Genomic DNA, 12367 nt, shown 5'->3' with positions numbered 1-12367 from the left:
GGCAGATCAGCCTGGTTATAGCTCCCCTGGTTCATTCCTATTTTGCCAGAACGCACAGCAAAAGGCTCGCAGGAAACAGACACAGCTGCTCAGGCAGACGGCTTGGCCATTGATCCCCTGCTTTTTTGCCATTGAGCCAGGACCCACGGCTGACGGCTTGCAAGAAACAGACACACTTACTCGGGCAGACCAGCCTGCCCTTAGACCACCTGCTTTTTTCCATTGTGCCAGGACGCGCGGTCAAAGGCTAGCGGGAAATGGATGCACCTGCTCGGTCAGACCAGCCTGGCCTTAGAGCCCCTGCTTTTTTCCCAATCGTGCCAAGAGGTGCGGCCGAAGGCTCGCGGGAAATGGACACACCTGTTCAGGCAGACCAGCCTGGCCTTAGAACCCCCTGGTTTGTTTAACCACACAACTATCAACAAACAAAGTCCACAATTTCACGCCGTCCCCAAAATCCTGATGGCAGGTCAGAGGCATTTGGCATCAGGCACGTACTTCCAAGCGCAGGACATCTCGACAGGTTGGTCAGGAAAGATTGTTTCCCACCGGCAGTGGTGGAAAGAGTACTGAGAAAGCATACTTAAGTAAAAGTACCATTACTTGCATAAAAAATATAGTGAGAGTAGAGTAAATGTACCTGTTGTAAATATTACTCAAAGCAGGAGTAAAAAGTAGCCCTTTTAAAAGTACTCATGAGTAGTGAATACTGAGTATTATGCTGTTAAAAGTTGATACATTTACATGTAATTTGTTGATGTGTGTAAGCCTAACATTCTGTAGAAAAGCAAACGCGTAAAACTTGTCTTCGATGTTCATCGTGCTCTGAATGAGCGTTATAACTGTAGTGTAGCGTGTAACTGCTTCATTCTGGAGGGTTAAAAAAAAAAAACAGACTTGTCTCTGGGAGTCGATTCTTGTCTTCAAGTCAATTCCAGCACAATGTCCATTGAGGAATAGAGGAATCGACTATTTTGGAGTTGACACCCTAATCCCTAAGCAACGGCACTCAATCTGGCTGTCAACAAAGCTGCTCATGCGGCTACTTTCGCCAATTTCAGGTAAGTTTAGTCCTTAAAAGCACTCGAATATTACATACAGCTGTTCCCGACTCTTTTCTTACTGGTAATTGACATTTGTGTTGAATATTTATTTTATAGTGATGGTTAGAGTGTGTAAAACTCTGTTAGCGCCTTGGCATAGTACTGGGCTTTTGTTTATAAAATTTTTAGCTTTTAATGACAATGTTTTGTTATCAATGTTTATTAGGAGGTCGTTTAGTAAATAGCCTAACATATCCACTGTACTGTCAAACACGAATTGAAACCCCTTGTGGAAAAACAGCTTAAACCTGCCAACCAGTTTAGACAATTTTAAGCTGTTTTATTCAGCAGGAACATTAGTACATACTTTCACTGTAACGTCAAACTAATACAGCTTTTAAAAAGTACTTTGTGATTTCAGGACTGACACAATTACCCTCACAACAGAATAGAAGAGATTTCTAAAAACCTGATGGGAACTAGCTGATCACAGAGATGGAGGAAACATGGGTAATACAAGAAAACTTATTAAACAAATAATGTTTGATTAGTGTGTTAAGGCGCATTGTTGGTGCGTTGCTATTTTGAGTAAAAAAAGTTTTGAAAATTCGTAAAAAAATTCAATTTGGTATACGAAATGCATTTTTTCTGTTTGGAATAGAACGCTCATTTGAGGGATGGTGGGTCTCTAGCACGACAAAGTCAGTTTGAGGGGGATGGTGGGTCTCTAGCACGACAAAGTCAGTTTGAGGGAATGGTGGGTCACTAGCATGACAAAAGTCAGTTTGTGGGGGATGGTGGGTCTCTAGCACGACAAAGTTAGTTTGAGAGGGATGGTGGGTCTCTAGCATGACAAAGTCAGTTTGAGGGGGATGGTGGGTCTCTAGCACGACAAAGTCAGTTTGAGGGGGATGGTGGGTCTCTAGCACGACAAAGTCAGTTTGAGGGAATGGTGGGTCACTAGCACGACAAAAGTCAGTTTGTGGGGGATGGTGGGTCTCTAGCACGACAAAGTCAGTTTGAGAGGGATGGTGGGTCTCTAGCATGACAAAGTCAGTTTGAGGGGGATGGTGGGTCTCTAGCACGACAAAGTCAGTTTGAGGGGGATGGTGGGTCTCTAGCACGACAAAGTCAGTTTGAGGGGATGGTGGGTCACTAGCACGACAAAGTCAATTTGAGGGGATGGTGGGTCACTAGCACGACAAAGTCAGTTTGAGAGGGATGGTGGGTCTTTGGAACAACCGCTGGCAAACTTATGGATGCGATTACCGGGGGAGTTGATTAGACCCAGGCCCAAGCCCACCATGACCTTCCCGAATAGAGACCACCTTTCTCAGCATCTCCCCTGCCTGGAGATGCATGCGCGACGCTGGGGTTCTCTGACCTGCCATTAGGTTTTCGGTGAAGGTGAAAAAAACGGGACTTAAAATAATTTTGGCTTTAGCTGTTAAACGAAACAGGGGTCTAAGGGCAGGCCAGCAGCCCCCAGAGGCGCACCCGGGCAAGGCAGGTGCTCGCTATGACCCTTGTGCAGGCAAGGAACCAGGGTCCAAAGGTAACAAATGCTGCCAGGTAGGAGTGCCCGAGCCCGGGCAAGGCAGGTGCGTGCTATGACCCTTGTGCAGGCAAGGAACCAGGGTCCAAAGGTAACAAATGCTGCCAGGTAGGAGTGCCCGAGCCCGGGCAAGGCAGGTGCGTGCTATGACCCTTGTGCAGGCAAGGAACCAGGGGCAAAAGGCATCAAACGTAGCCCCAGGTAGGAGTGCCCGAGCCTGGGCAAGGCAGGTGCGCACTATGACCCTGGTGCAGGCGAAGAACCAGGGCCAAAAGGCATCAAACGCAGCCCCAGGTAGGAGTGCCTAAGCCCGGGCAAGGCAGGTGCGTGCTATGACCCTGGTGCAGGCGAGGAACCAGGGTCCAAAGGCATCAAACGCAGCCCCAGGTAGGAGTGCCCGACCCCAGGCAAGACAGGTGCGTGCTGTGTGGCCCCTGTAGGGTTACCAGTGGCACCGTTTATGAATATGGCTTAAGCTCCGGCGGGAACTTGTTCTGTCTGTGGAACGGCAGGTGGAAACAATGCGCTTTTCGGTGGAGTTAATGAAACCCAGGCCCCAGCTCACCAAGCCATTGCTGAAATGAGCTTTCCCGGCATGTCCCGTGCCTGGAGATGCATGTGCAATGCTGAGTTTCTCTGACCTGCCGCTCTGTTTTTGGTGAAGGGGAAAAAAACGAGACTTGGAATAATTTTGGCTTTACCGGTTGAACAAACCAGGGGTCTAAGGGCAGGCCAGCAGCCCCAGGAGGCGTGTCCGTACCCGGGCAAGGCAGGTGCGCGCATCCCTGGGAGTCAGGAGCCCATTGCTGGGCTGTCAAGCCGCGCGCGAGCACGACCGTTTCCCCTCAGGCTAGCCCGTGCGCGTTCTGGCTCTAAAGCCGGTTGGGTCACCAGCAGCACATCTGTCTTGCCCGTGCTCTATGGGAAAGTCAGTGTCCCCGCTGGCGATCAGGAGTCAAATCTAGAGGTTCTTTGGGGACAGGCGCTTGCTCCCGGAGAGTGGGGGGTCCCTGGGCAGAGCGTGTGACATGGGGCCTTGGAGGCCAGTGGCTCCAGCATTGGTTACCAGCGGCACCATTTATGCATCTGGAGTGAGAAAGTTCCAAAAGAGAAAACGTGCCAGCAGGTGCTCACAGGGGGCGTTGATTAGACCCAGGCCCAAGCCCACCAAGTCATGTCCGACGAGAGACCACCCTTCCTGGGTCACCTGTCGGGACGTCCCGCGCCTGGAGATATTGGCCCGATGCCAAAATTGTCTGACCTGCCGTCAGGTTTTCAGGGAACGTGAGAAATCCCGGACTTAGTTTCTGACAGTCTTGCTGCTGAACCCCTCTGATACTGAGCGATAGGAGCTCGTGTGACGCCCCAGGGGTTAGGCCCCCACCCCGGCCCCCAAGCCCCTTTAAGAGAAAGGTCCATGACGCAAAAGTGGACGCCGGCTCCGCCCTCTTTTGAACCGCTGCACGTGGCGTGTGAGTCTCTTTCCCCTTCAGCCTTGGTCTTGCATGGTCATGTCCGAATGTGCGCTGTGCCTCAACGTCTACAGCCGCCTCTCGCCTCACCTTACAGCCCGTCCACAAGTTGACCAACTCGGACGAGAAGAGGCTATTACTCGCGCTGGTCGCGTGGACATGCGGAAGACCCCATGCCCGGCTGTCGCAGAATGCCAGCCCGCCTAGACAGGCACTTGAAGCGGCATGCAGAGTTCTCGGACTCGGGCTGGATAGAGGCTATGGTAAGAGCCAAGTGTCAGAAAGTGGCTCGGAATTTGCAATGGCTGCTGTCCACCCAGCCGGCGGTTCCCGTCATGTCTCAGCTAGCGTCGTCCTCCGAGGAGGAGCGGGACTCGGACGGCCTAGAGGCTAGCTGTCCTTTTGCCAACCCCGGCTGCAGGCGTGCTACGAAGCACATACAGGCCCAGCTCACAGACCTCGGCAAGAAAGTGGACAAGATGAGGTCTACCCTGGTCCAATTCACGCACCTCTACCGAGAGTTAAGGAGGGGGGAAGAGAGGAGGAGGAAGAGGAGAACCAGGTCGCCTCCTGCACCATCGACACTAGGCCCCCAGGCGAGGAGCGGCCGGAGGTCCGACGCCCCCTGAGCCTTTGGAAGCCTTGGACCCGCAAGCCTACCCATTCCCGGACCACGTACTCACACTGAGTTGAATAATTTTATAGCACTTTGCTGTTGGGCTGGTGGGGTTATGTCGTCATTTCTGCTGACTCTTGGTTGTCCCCTTTCTGCAGACCTGCTTTTGGGGGAAATTGAAGGCTTCCAACTGGGCAGCGAGCCTACCGCCCGCCTACGGAACAACGTCACTTCCAAGCTGGGCAGGATCAAGACTTTTCTGGGATACATGGCAAAAGGCACCGTGGAGCCAGAGTACTTCCTTTTTCTCGATCAGCCAGCCCGAATCCGAGCTTGGCCTGCCCTGCTGGGCCGCACGCGGATGACCGAGCCCATGAGACAGCACTATCTAAAAAACCTAGCCCAGTTTCTAGACTACCTCTGAGAAACTCCGCCGGCCTCCTGCCGCCTCTCCAGCATGGCCCTGGTACTGATTTGCAGGGAGGTCAGAGCTCTCATTTGCGGCAAACGCCGGCATTTCATCGTGTACAAGGTCAGAACCAAGCAGGCGAAGGAAAGCAGAGTAATCTCTAAGGCCAGCCTGGTACGCTGTCCCCAGACCGCTGGAAGGAACATCCCTGCCCTCCTAAGTAAGTGATCTATCCGCCTGTCAGCATTTCCACCTTTTCGTTTCTCCGTTTCTGCTCCAAGGCACCAGCAGCTCTTGGTTAAATCAGCCACGACAGCCAGCCCCCCTTCCCCCCGAATAGAATAAGAGGAGCGGGCTAACGTGGCTGGTTAAACTGGGTTACCAAAAGAGCTGCTGGTGACCTGGAGCAGAAATTGGTGTTCTTATTTCCCCTTTGCTTTAGGCCACCAACAGCTTTTGGTTAAACCAGCCACGTCAGTCTGAAGGGAGGGCAGACTGACGTGGCTGGTTTAGCTGGGTGAACCAAGAGCTGCTGGTGACCCGGAGCAGAAATTGGTTATTCCCGCCCCCTCCCTTTGCTTTAGGGCTCCAACGGCTCTTGTTAAACCATAGTTAAACCATTGGTGGTCTAATTTGTCTAACCTTACTGCCTTCATCAGATAGCCTGGAGTCCAACCCAAACACTGTAGTATCAGGTTAACTACTGAGGTAGGAACCTTGTGTAGGTGTTTGTTGAAGGGGGGAGCATTAAAGCCGTGGGTTCAATAGACATACTGTGTGGTCCTTCTGATGTGCCTCCTAGAAAGGTTATAGTGTACATATTAACCACTTAACATTGTGTCAGAAGCAAAAACGTAATATTAACGGACGTCGAACAAATAAGAGACAACACAGTACGCAGGCTATTTGTTTCTCTCTGCCGTTTACTGAAAGCTCGGGGCTAACGCTAATGCTAACGAGCTCACGGACTGCAAAATGAATCAGTTTCAAGTTTCTCCACCAGAGAAGTTTATATTTAAAGCAGAAGACTTGACTAAATGTATTATACGCTTTAACAGATTCCGCATCACATCTGGATTGGAGACGCAAGCGGATAAAAATCAAGTAAATGCACTAATTTATACAATGGGGGAGGAGCCGGCGGATATATTGGTTTCCCTGCACCTCAGCCCAGTGGAAGCGAGTGAGTACGACACAGTTAAGACAAAGTTGGATGCTCACTTTGTAACACGCAGAAATGTGATCTTTGAGAGGGCAAAGTTTAACCTGAGGCAGCAAGAAACGGGCGAGTCGCCCGACAGCTTTCACACAGCGCTGCACTGCCTAGCGGAGCACACCGGATACGGGGCTTTGCATGACGAAATAGTGAGAGACAGACTTGTGGTGGGATTTAGAGATAAACGCTTGTCAGAACAGCTAAAACTCGATCCTGAACTGACTTTAGAGAAAGCAATTACCAGAGCTAGACAAAGCGAGCAGGTGAAGAAGCAACAAGAAATGCTAAAAATTAACTTTAAAGCTGATATCTCTAATGCTCAGCTTGACAGCGTGCACACAAGACAGCGAAACAGGGCACGCGCTAAACAACTCAAGCCACAATACAAACACACAGAACAAAAACAACAGAAGGAAAGACAGGCACAATGCAGCAGATGTGGTCAAGACTCAAGATGGCAAAGCCAACAACAATGTCCAGCCAAAGATGTAATATGCAATAACTGCAGGAAAAAAGGACATTACGCCAGGGTGTGTAAAACCAAAAGAATGTGTGAAATGCATGTAGCTACAATGATTGAGGACACTGGTGAGAAAGTTGCATTTTTGGGTTGACTGTCAGCAGATGCTAATGACAGCCCATGGATGACAGACATGCATGTGGAGAATCTAAATGCACGCTTTAAAATTGACACTGGCGCAGACGTCACCGCTATATCAGAAATGCTGTATAACCAGGGCCAATTCAGTAGGCTGGAGAGGTCAACAAGGATTCTGCTGGGACCAGGAGGGTCTCGTCTGAATGTGAAGGGCAAGTTCACCGCAACTCCCTGAAAAAAACAGTAAAAGTACTAAGGGGGAAATTTACGTTGTGGAGGGGCTGTGTACACCACTGCTAGGTGGGCTCGCTGCGGTGGCACTGCACTCAATGATAAGTGTGAGTTTTCTTAGAGCAGGATAAAGTTCCTGGGGCAGGTTATAGAGGCATCAGGCGTCAGCACTGATCCTGACAAAGTGAGCGCTGTAAAACCCATGCCAGCGCCAAGTAATGTTAGCGAGGTAAGGCACTTCCAGGGAATGACAAACCACCTGGGGAAATTCCTGCCTCATTTAGCTATGAGAACACGACCGCTCAGAGACCTGCTGAGGAAGTCCAGTATGTGGGCCTGGGGGCCTCAAAAACAGCAGGATATCCGATAATATCAAAGATGAACTGACGACACCCATCTCCGCTGACTCTTCCCGTTCCTCTCCAGCGGCAAACAGACACAGAGTGGAAACCTGTGGTGTATACCTCTAGAGCCCTCAGCAGCACTGACCAGCGATACGCCCAGATCGAGAAGGAGACACTAGCATCAACATGGGCCTGTGAGAGGTTAGCAGAGTTCCTTGTTGGGAAGAGTTTCCACATTGAAACGAACCACAAGCCCCTGATTCCTACTAGGCTCAAAAAGATTAGATGAACTTCCCCCACACATACAGCGCCTGCGCATGCGACTAATGCGGTTTGCCTACACCATATCGCATGTGGCTGGCAAGGACATCGCAACTGCAGATGTGCTGTCCCGAGCTCCTGTTAGTCATACTGCAGAAGGATTGCAGGAGGAGGAAATCAACCTCTCTGTTGACTCTGTGGTAGCGAGCCTCCCAGCTACAGAAAAGAGGCTAAGAGAATTTCAGAGACACCAGGACAATGACTCTACACTCCATCACTTGAAGAAATTCACGTTCATTCAGAGGGCCTCATGTACGAAGACTTGCGTGGAAATCTTACAAAAACATTGCGTACGCACAAAGCTGTAAATGTGCGTACGCAGAAAAAAATTCAGATGTATGAAATCTCACGAGATGCCGAATCTTACGCATATTCTTTTGTACATCTGAATGAACGTGAAACTGAGTGCAACATGCACGAGCACAAAACCCCTCCCTGCCTCCTCCCCCGTATGAATATGCTAATGACTATGCTAATGGGAAAACCCAACGAAAAAGCAATGGCAAAATCAAGCAAAAAGAGAAACTTTGAACAGAATGTGAATTGGAGGTGCTCCTTTCGGAGGTAGACCGGAGAAAAGCGGTGTTATTTGCAAGTTTGTTCTCCGGAATTAACAACAAAAGAAAAAAAATAGAGTGGGAGAGTTTAGCTGATGCGGTTAACACAGTTGGGTCTGAACATCGCACTGAGTGCATTTAAAAAAGAAATAGTGTGGTTTATATGTGTAAAATGTTGCAGCACTCTTAACAGTCTCAGTGGCACGCTCGTAAGACGCATGTGGTCATGTTTTGACATGTTCGAGCATGAACTCGGCTCGAATCCAGCGTCTGATGAACTCTTTCTTCTTTTTTTTCCCCGCTACATATCAGATTTTGCCAACTATTTATCACGAGAAAGACAAGTAGGAATCCTCAATAAGTTTGTGCATCATATTTTATTTGCACATTTATTGAATGGAAATGTTTCTTATTCACGCATGCAAATTCATCTTCAGATAGTGTCTTTATAGCAATGTGCGTGCGGTAGATCGCTCAGATTACATTGGGAAAACAGGCGACCGCTGCAAATTGTGCTTTAATGTTTAGCTGCTCAACTGTATGGTATGGAAACCTTATTTACCTGCTAGATGAACCCGTCTCATACAGCTGCCATTGCAAGGCTCAGACACTTTGTAGAGAGGAATTTAACACAACCGCCTCTAGGAGTCGCCAAAGGAAATAAAACAGACACGCACAAAAAATGTGCGTACGCCTGCCAGAAAGCTGCCGTGAAGCTGCGCACATTCCCACGTTCAGTTCATTGTTAGTAAATCCAAACGTGAGCGATTCTGAGCGTGAAACCTGGCGTACGCTAAGTTTTTGTGCGTACGCAACGTTGATACATGAGGCCCCTGGCCTCTGTTCAAGATCAAAGCAAAAAATGTGTGAATTTATTTTTATTTAATCTATCCTTAATCATGTATTAAGTGTTTTAGTAACCTCCAGTTCAATTACATCCAAACCCAGAGTCAGCTCGGAAAATGGAAATCAGGACAAACATATGCTATCGGCCATTGAAAGAGTTTCAGATCAGAAAGCCACTCTCCCATAATCTGAGGGAAAGGTGCAGTTTGGATTTGAACCTAGCACCTGCTGTTCTCAAGACAGGTGCTCTGGCCAACTTAGTCTTAACACTAAAAGAAAAAACCTCTGGATACGATACTTCCAAACGCAGTTTCATCTAAGACAGTGGGGGGTAGCAAAATTTACTATGCTTTCTACTCTACTTTGCACATGCATAAAGAGGCTCTTGTATGACAAATCCAAAAGGCGTGATCTCAACAATAGGTGGCAGTTACTTTTCCCCAAAACCACAGGTTGCCTTCGAGTCATTCCTCAAACCCACTTGACCCTACACCGTTTTCTAATCTCCCTTATTTAAAACAGCTCAATTAAGTCATCGGCTTCATTGTAGAGTACCCCTAGTATCTGAGCCTGCACTGCGCAATGAAAGAAAGAAGCAAAACGAGATGGACAGATGCCTAAAATGTTGGAAACGCACCACACCTAAGTCAGTAAAGAAAAATGGCAAAACTTATGACTCTGGTTGGACTGGAACCCACAACCTTTGAATGACTCAGCTCACAGCCCAGAAGTCCAATGCACTATTGATGGCACCAGAGAGCCTGAATGCTCTAATGCCACCAGCACTGTTCCACAGAAAGCACTTTTTGGTACACTCTGGCCCATAAAAGCTAATCTCACTACGGATTAGGCACTGCTGGGATACAAACCCAGGAACTCTTGTTTACTAGACAGGCACTTTGACCAGCTAAGCCACAGCATCAGACAGGGGCTAAGTATTTAATCAAAAAAAGAAAAAAAAAACTACAGCGGTAGCGCTGCATGTCTGAATGTCTTGAAATATTAAAGTCCAATTGGTTAGGCATTACCACACCATGCTTTATAAAGCCATCGTCCAAAGCCCTCTTGAACGAGCACCGTTCTTAAGAATTTGAGTTTTTTAAGAAACACACTGCTAAACACTTGTAAATCTTAAGAAGAAGCAAAACTGGCAACTGTTCAAAAGGTACTGGTGGGATTTGAACTCAGAATTTCCTGTCTACTAGACAGGCGCTTTGACCAACTAAACCACAGCGCCAATGGTGAAAAGATGTAAGACGTTTTGCACAAAGAGACTAAAAAAAGACAGCAAGTCTTAAAACAGCAACCAAAGAGGTAGCTATTTATTGATTAGCAAACCATGTTATGCCATACCTGTCAACACTGGGATGTAAAAATATGGGACAACAATTAGCTTTAAAAAGACGACATAGCAAACATTAGAAAATATTAACAATAACATAAAATATTTTGCCAATTAAAATCTATGGCCTATACAGAAAATAAATCAAGTTATAAAATCCCATTCATTTTTTACTGTATTTAAATATTGATTAGCATTACTAAAGTTATTTAGTGAAGAGCTCTTTTTTTGTTTTTTTATAACAGAAGTCACTGTAAGAATGCACAGATCTATAGGCTAATGAAAGCATTCGATTAGTTTAGTAACTGTTTGTGCTCATTTAAGAAAAAAAAAATTGTGTTTAAAATAATATAAGCAGTACAAACATGTTTACATATTATTAAATGTATGTGTCTGTTTAAACACACCTAAATCCCCAAAGTATGCTAAACTTTCGCTCCTCTTTAAATTGCGTGTACAGAAGCGGATCTGGGAACAGTTTATCATACAAAGCATGTCCAGTAGTCAGACTGCATGCATACACTGATTCAGGGGTTGCGTCGATCGACGCACAGCTTTAACGGGAAAAAAGTGAATGCAGACATTTTTATCAATGTGCTTTCAAGCCAAAATAAAGCGAAAGCACAATTCTCTTGAACAGCTCTTGCATTTACTTCACATTTGAGATCGGCTCTGTTTTGACGGTACTTTCACTATTCATAGAAAGTTTAAACATACGGGGCAACTACAGGGAAATACTTAAACGTAATGATAGCGGGGAAAACCGGAGAGTTGACAAGTATGTGTCAAGCTAATTAATGGCTTCATCGATCACAGATACAGTAAAATAATCATCTTTGTTGTAACATTACCTCTGTCTTTGTCGCGTTTTTCCTCCTCTTCTTTTCTTTTTTTTTCCTCCCCTGCGCACTAGACTGTTTGGGACGTTTTGACATATTGAGCATGTTGACCCATCAAAAAAAAAAAAAATGAACACCGTAGCAGTTAAGGTCTAATTATTTGGAGGGGGGCGTCTTAGGCGAGTAGGTTTTATTATTATTATACTACCACTACTTAGTAGGCTATACACTATGCAGTTAAATTAATGTGGGCTTATTCTTTTCTGAGGTCATACCAACTAGTTTTAGGCATAGTGGAAGTTACTTTTTTTTCTTCCCCCATTTCTGGCGCCCCCCTGGATGTACTGCACCCTTAGCAATTGCCTATACTGCCTATGCCACGGGCCGGCCCTGCTGTGATTGATAATGTGACATTAGAATTTAACAACTTATTCTTAAAGCCAAATTGCTTAATTTGTGAACTTTTTGTACTTGGGGTTTAGTTGCACTGAAACATGATCTTATGTCCATTTTCTCTGTCATTTTATCCAATACATGAAACTGCCAAGTTTATTTATACTGTAGCACATTTTATAAACAATGGTAATTCAAAGTGCTTTACATAAAGAATGCAAAACTATCATAAAATAATCACAACAATAAAAACAAAGAATTAAAAAAAGGTTAACATTTTAATTTTAAATTAATTGAGTCACTTAACAACAGAATAGAAATTGATTATACAAAAATACAGTGGGGTTAGTTTGGACGTAGCACAGTGCTCATGAGGCAAATGCACCGCTAGACAAAATGCTTATTGTGGTCCTTAATGTAAAGTTAACATTATGCCAAGTCGTCACAAATGAAACAATGCATGGGAAACGGCTTTAGCGTTAGCAACAAGCTAACGTTAACTAGACAAGTAATTTGAAGTAGCTAATAATTATATATAATAATAATTATACCTAATACTTAATAACTAAGTAACTAATACAGCAG

The sequence above is a fragment of the Danio rerio genome, chromosome 4, assembly GCF_049306965.1.
Source record: "Danio rerio strain Tuebingen ecotype United States chromosome 4, GRCz12tu, whole genome shotgun sequence".
NCBI lineage: Eukaryota > Metazoa > Chordata > Actinopteri > Cypriniformes > Danionidae > Danio > Danio rerio.
Note: the sequence above shows the minus strand (reverse complement) of the source record.